This window comes from Pezoporus flaviventris, unplaced genomic scaffold, assembly GCF_033815535.1.
Source record: "Pezoporus flaviventris isolate CSIRO_AGI_PZ_B2104156 unplaced genomic scaffold, CSIRO_AGI_Pfla_v1 ptg000095l, whole genome shotgun sequence".
In the NCBI taxonomy this organism is placed as follows: Eukaryota; Metazoa; Chordata; class Aves; order Psittaciformes; family Psittacidae; genus Pezoporus; species Pezoporus flaviventris.
Genome location: NW_026892643.1, coordinates 1,215,069 through 1,221,696, shown reverse-complemented (window position 1 = coordinate 1,221,696; position 6,628 = coordinate 1,215,069). Strand labels below are relative to the sequence as shown.

At 39.8% G+C, this 6,628-nt stretch overlaps 1 protein-coding gene across 1 annotated transcript in view; it reads left to right on the top strand.

The window, feature by feature from the left end:
• The first annotated feature begins 3,166 nt into the window (after positions 1-3,166).
• The window catches only part of MBNL2 (muscleblind like splicing regulator 2), a 97,590-nt gene continuing 94,128 nt past the window's right edge, over positions 3,167-6,628 (top strand). Inside the window, exon 1 of the mRNA XM_061476258.1 lies at positions 3,167-3,411. The gene's annotated coding sequence lies outside the window, so the exon portion shown is untranslated. The remainder of the gene's footprint in view (positions 3,412-6,628) is intronic.

Here is a 6,628-nt window from a genome sequence, read left to right as displayed (position 1 = left end):
GATTGCATTTTCTGAGTTGGGAATTTACCCTTATTTGTTATTCTTTGTTGTGCTTAACATCTGAATGCCTCAGCTTCTCTAAGAGAATGTCATTTTGAAATTAAATATATAATATGATTATAGAAGTTGGCCTGAAAACTGAGATCCTGGCCTTTTACTTTTGTAACTGGTATGAAAAATGAATGGGCACATGGGCACACCTCAGGGTACAGAGCAGGTATTTTTGAAATCATTTTCTTCAGTCCATGAACTCATGCCTTATTTGTTGCACATGACTCGAGTGCCATTTTTGAGAAAGATTGTACATTTTCTGTTCAGGTTTTTGATGGGGCCTGACTGAAGGGTTCACAAACGTGACATGATTTATTTTCAGCATGCCCTATTGAGTTGAGTGGCTTCTGATCCTTTGGCAAGGGAGGAACTAAAAGGTAATAATCCACATGAGGAGCTGGGTGGGCTGCATGACTGACAGTTTTGTGTTCAGAATTCAAGAATCCTAGGAATGATATTTTGGAACATCTCAACCCTGCCTGACTGCAGTTGAAGCTCTGCAGTGGTTGAATACTGGTGTATGTGCTGTGAAGTGATGGTGCTGAAATGTGGTTGTGCAGCCAGTGCTGAACCCTTGCCGATTGAGGGGTTGTGTTGGCAACCTGTCATGTGTTTATGTTGTTTATGGTGCTTTTGTTGGGAGTTTTAGTGTTGTGTGGTTTTTGTTTGGATTGTTTTTGAGGTAATCTGGAAGTTTCCTCCATCTCTGGAAGCAAACTAACAGATGACAAGAGCTCTTGGCTTCTGTTACCATATGAACATGGACATAGTCCATGCGGAGGGTGGCTGGCTCCTGTTGACTGGTAGTGGCTGTGCCGCTTACTGCCCCCAGCTCCTTGTCAGGCTTGGGCACCATCGTCTTCTTTGTTGTAGCCTTCTGCTCAACCAGGCCCAGGATTTTCAGACTCTGGCTCTTGTGTCTCTTTCTCCCTTTCCCTCTCATCACTCTCTCTTCCTCTTCTGCTCAGCTTCATGTCCTGTTTTGGTCCACATGACCTTTCTCACACCCCCTTTGCAGTGCGCTCTTGAGAGCTTGTCTCCTGTATGTCCGTGGGGCACTAGCCGAAGGGTCATGAGAGCAACAGGCAAGGTTGTCTTCCTGCTGTCAGCTCCAATGTCTGGTCTCTGGCAGATGGGAGCAGCAGTTACAGGGGAAATCCTGCTAATCTCCTGTAACTTGAGCCCATTACATGCTCAGTCGCACTGTGGGGCTGGTGCTTTTCCAGCCACATACAGATGGGTGGCTGGAGGAGCGGTGGACGCTTACTGCAGAACGTTTTCTGAGGTTTGCACTGTAGGTATCAGGAAAAGAATCAGAGTGATGGTGTGTGTCAGCTGAATTCTAGCAGGTTTTAAAGCTTTCTCAGTAGGAAAATATTTTCATAAGTATAGCAAAACAACATAGCCTTGATTTAGCAAAGAAAAACAACTGGAAAAGCAAGGGATCAGCACTCTGCTAAATTTCAGACTGCCCCGACATGGCCAGGGCAGCCAGAGCTCCCCGGTGAGTGAGTTACAAGGGTAGCAGAGCAACATGTTTTTGTCTTGGCTATCTTGGAAATGGGCAAACTGTGTTTTGGCAGAAAAGTAAATAAATCCTGCAGCAGATGTCCAGCATGGAAAATTTTTAACATGGGCAGCTCGAGACTGGCAAAGTCAAAAGGATGTGGAAAATACCAACTGGTCATCTTAGTAATGGATGCTATTACTACCCCTGTCCTTGAGGTCTTTCAAGACCCATCAGAATCAATTATTTGGGATTTTGGTTGGGTTTTATATCTACACACACACACACACACACATATATATATATGTATATAGGGCAGAATAGAGCAGAGTGGAGGGGGTGATTCAGCAGGGAGTAAGGGCTGGCTGGTAGGAGCACATTTCAGCTGTGCTAGGGAGAGGAGGTTTTTAACAAATTGGGTGGGATTTGGTGGAGCCCAAAGGAGAGTTTTTGCTTGTGGCATAGAGGAATAATAGATTTTTGGGAAGCTGTGTTTATAATATGCAAAACAGCCCATAGGAAACAATGGGGCCTTGGGACAGAGCTGCCAGTGAATGAGAGCTTTGTTTTCCTCTTGTCTATTCATATTTCTAAACTTTTAGTGGAATTTTAAACACATTTTATGCTTTTTTTCTTTTTTTTTTTTTTTACTGTAATGGCTTGAATTGCATAAATGCTGTCTAAAGTAGCATTGTACTGCAGTCTTTACCCTTGTCTGGATAAAGATTGACTTTCAGCTTAACCTGCTTTTTGATACTTTTCTAATTTGCAACTCTCTCTCAATAATCCTTGCCTGTTTGTTCTCCTCTTTGAGAAAACTTCAGCAAAATTTGTGGGGAGAACTGACTGGCAGCAGACCTTGAGTACCAAGCGTATCAAGCTGCCCACAGTTTGACTTGAAAATGGCAATTGATATCATAGTCCTTGTGCCAGAGCCTCGATACAAATGAGCATCAGTGGTAAGCTAATCACCCGAACCGCAGTTTAGATGCTGCTGATGTGATTTGTCTGCCAAGGATATTAAAACACCATTGTAGACATTATGTTTTCGTCGAGAAGCATCGCATACCTGCAGTCCCTAACAACTAGTCTCGAATATTCGGAAAGACATTATGCATGTGTTGCTGTTAAATGCAAATGCTGCTTGTAAGATTATGCAGCATTAAAATATTGCTGCCTGAATTGGAGTGCGTTTTTGCTACGTCTTAAAAATAAGAGCTAGTTTGTTTGGTTTATGGTGTACAGCTCATCTCTACAAGCAGAATGGCATCCCTGCGGTTCCGCAGTTCTGGAAACCTTGTTTGTGCACGCGTTTACAATTAGCAAAGCTTTGAAAATCCTTGTGGAAGAAGACATGGTGTAGCTGCTGTTGCAGTGGAGGGGAGGGGAGTCGTTTGCTTTTGCTGTGTGTTATTTCATGGAGGTATCGCTTTACCTCACTGGTAAAACACCTTCCCTGCATGAGGGAAATTCCTGGTTCATCAGTATGGATGCATTGTTTTTACACATAGAAGTGCTGTGTTGCTGTGTCAATCATCCTGTTAGGATTGGTTTGAGAGCACAGGGCTGACGAAGCTGGGTGTGATTGGCTGCCATATGCTGGGAGGGCTCTGGGAGAAGGAAGGGCTGCAGTCTTTCAGCAACAGAGTTTAGGCTGTGTCTTTGCTTCATCATTTGAGGAAAAATCCCCAGATAAGGCACAAGGCTTTCTGAGTGGGGGTGGAAGGGGAAAATTACAGGCTGCTTATCGTTTCATTTGAGAATGACTTGCGATGGGAAAGATATGGCTGTTTGTTTATATCAGATGTTCCTGTTCCCGTTGGAAATGTGCCGAATAGACAGGGCTAAACAAGGTAGGAGGATCGCTGTCTTTTATTGAATGTTTGAAGAGTTTGCTGCAGTATGCTGCATCCTGTCTGTGTTGCTTGGGGGAGTCAGGGAAATGATGTTTCTCCAGTGAATATATTCTGTTTGCGTCCAGTAAGTGGATTTTATGGTAACTTGGTTTCAAAGGGAATTAATTTCCAACGTAAATAGCTCTTGTCAGAAATAGAATGTGAGTATATGCGTATTAACGCAAGTAAAAAAAGAAATAGGTCAGTGTGTTTCAGAAGTGCTGTTACCCTAATTAGATTTTTAGCTGGGTTGTTGTCTCTTGGTGCTTCCTAGCTTTCAGAAAGAGGAGTCAACCTGGAAATCTGTGAAGTTTATAGCAGCTATGTTTGAAGATTTAGGTGAATTAGACTGGCTGAGCTATGTAATTCCCTGTCGGAGGCTTTAACTGAAGCCAACACTCCTTGTCTTAGACTTGTAGGAGCCATACAGTGAGATTACAATATTTTGCCCTGTTATAAAATTGTGAGCATTTTTGGCTGCACTGTGATTCCTTGTGCTCTTGAAAGCAAGCTAAGGGAATTTTTTTGTATCGTAGTTTGAGTTTTCCCTTGCCCTTTCCAGGTCTTTTTCTTGGCAGCAAAAGAGAACCTGTACATGAAAACAAGGTTAATAATATGTGCTGCAATTATCTGATCATTATACATTTTTAATGAGAGAACACACAGCTAGCAGTATAACTTAATGAGCAGGCTGGCTTTTAGAGCAATGATTTCACTGTCCTGAGGCACATCAACTTTCTTGCGGAGGAGGAGCCTCAGAAAGGAACGGAGAAGATTTACGTTAAGTGCTGTGGAGAGAAGGAAGAGGGTTATCTGGACAAAAAAAAAAATGTAAAATTCTGGAAGAATAGAGCAGTTGTTATTTGTTAGATTGGAAGCAAACTTTACTGTCGTATTGCGGAGGGGTCTGAGAACCATTGCCTCATCCTGTGATGTGCTGAAGCCCTATCAACTTTTAGACTGCCATATATACTGGTGGTGCTCAGTACCTTTCAGGATCCCACACAATTAGTGACCTGAATTAGTGTGCTGTCTTCAATTATGTTATAGCAGCCATGTTTTATGTAGAGTATATAATGTAGGGGGTTTAATTTTTTTTTTTCCTTCAAGACTGACAGTAAACAGCAAAAAATGTTATCAACATATTTCTCCTGTAATAGCCATGAATACTGCATATAGATAGTTGTATTCAAATAGGATGTCAGTAGAAAAATCAAGCGGAAGACTAAAGATGAATTTCTTAAAGAAGAAATTAAAGTACTTACTGCCTAAGAAAGCTTTCAGTGGTGTAATGTTGGGGATTTTTAAGATTTTTTTTTTTTTCCTAGTCTAGGAACAAGTCACACTAGTTTTAAAACTATTGCATTAAATAGGCCCGTCTAGACTAACTATCTACCCCTGCCCTCCCTTTTCCAAGGAGAAGTGCAGGACGTGGGCCCAAAACTCCTGATGTCACCTCCTGGCTCCTTGCAGCTGACTCTGCTTCAGAGGTTGATTTAACTTCCCTGTGCCCTGGCTAAATACTTGAAGACCTGCAGTTAGGTTGTTGACACATCTTCAGTTTATGAACCAGATATTTTTAAACCCTGTACTCTTCTAAGTAAAGTCAATCTTGTGTCTTCTGAGAATTTCAAAGTGGGGTGACACGTCAGGCTGTAGAGCATTATTATTATTAAAATTCCACGGGGTATGGATATGTATGTTTGTCTATCCCTGCTGATGTTTAAATGGGGTGTTTGTGTGCAGAGCGTGTTAAGCAAGCAAGGCAAAGATTGGTAATTAGAAGCAAGTCAAATAATATTTTTAAAGCTATAAAATGTGAGCTGAATTTTTAATTTTTTCAAGTAAAACCATTTTCATGCAGAGCTTTTGGAGAAAACTTTTCAGTCTCATGTTTTGAGACTCTCACTTTCAGATAATTAAAGTGACTGATTTTTGTACCTTGGAGATTGCAGTGTTTACAATTATCCTTATTATGCCTGACTGCCAAAGTGAAATTTGCATTCATCACTTAATCAGTTTGATACAAGCTATTGACAGTCAAAGCATTTTTAAAAATGTTTTTTGCTCAAGGTGTATTTATACTACTACTTTATCCATACAGGTAAGTGGGCTTTCGTCTTAGGGGGCCAGAGGTGGTAGTAAATATTCTGCAATTATGTAATAAAAGTATTTTGGACCAGATTTTGGTACCTCTTTTCATTTAGTAGTATATTCTCTGCTTAATTGCTCTGTGGATTTCATCAGAGCTATTAGTGCGATAACATCTTGCTGTATGCAGTCCGTTTTCAAGGAATAATTGCTGTTTAGAATTAGTTTCTCCATTTTCCTAAGGTAGGATTTTCTAATAAGTTACAGGTCCTGAAGTATAGTGTTTGATTATAGAGTATTTATAAAGTCAAATCAAATTCTTCATTTGTAAGCCTACATTTTATAGAAGTCTAAGGTAATTGTATGGTGCTGAGAAAAATAGCTCTTAATGTTATGTGGGATTTCAGGCACTCGAGTCTGGTAACTCATCTCTGCTGTGAATGAATGTTCTTCTCTGTTGCTCACAAGTATGTCGGGAATAACCTGTACTGTGTTTATTTGTAAAAAGCTCTGTAAAATGTTCAGGTTTTATAGTACTAAAAGATGAGAAAAAGACTTAGTGTTCAAATGAAATTCCTCATTAATGATTGCACATATGGTTTTAATTTCCTAAATCATTAGTTAGACACATTGCTAGGATTTAAATTTCACATAATAGCTACTTGTGATACCTTGTTCTCCAAAGTTACTAAAAAAATTCTGACTTTATTTTTTTATTTTCTTTCAGGGAAGAAATGATTTTTTTTTTAAAGCCAAATTATTTTACCCCATTTTTTGTGAATGTAGCTGTTACAAAAGCTACAAAAAGAGAATAAAATCATTTGCTTTATAATTTATTACTATGTATTTTTTTTAATTAAGCATTTCCAGCATTTGATTGTGAAACTAATTTGGTATATTATATTTAATACAATGTGTTTATGATTAACTAGTGTGAGCTAGAGCTATGTAACTGGTCTGTAATCAGGCTGAAATTACAGCCTGAGGAAAAGCAAACTCATTTCAAGAGGCTGTCAGTGCTGACAACTAGTTCAAATAATAGTAGCATTAACTGCTTGGCTAATTAAACTAATCTTCTTATACA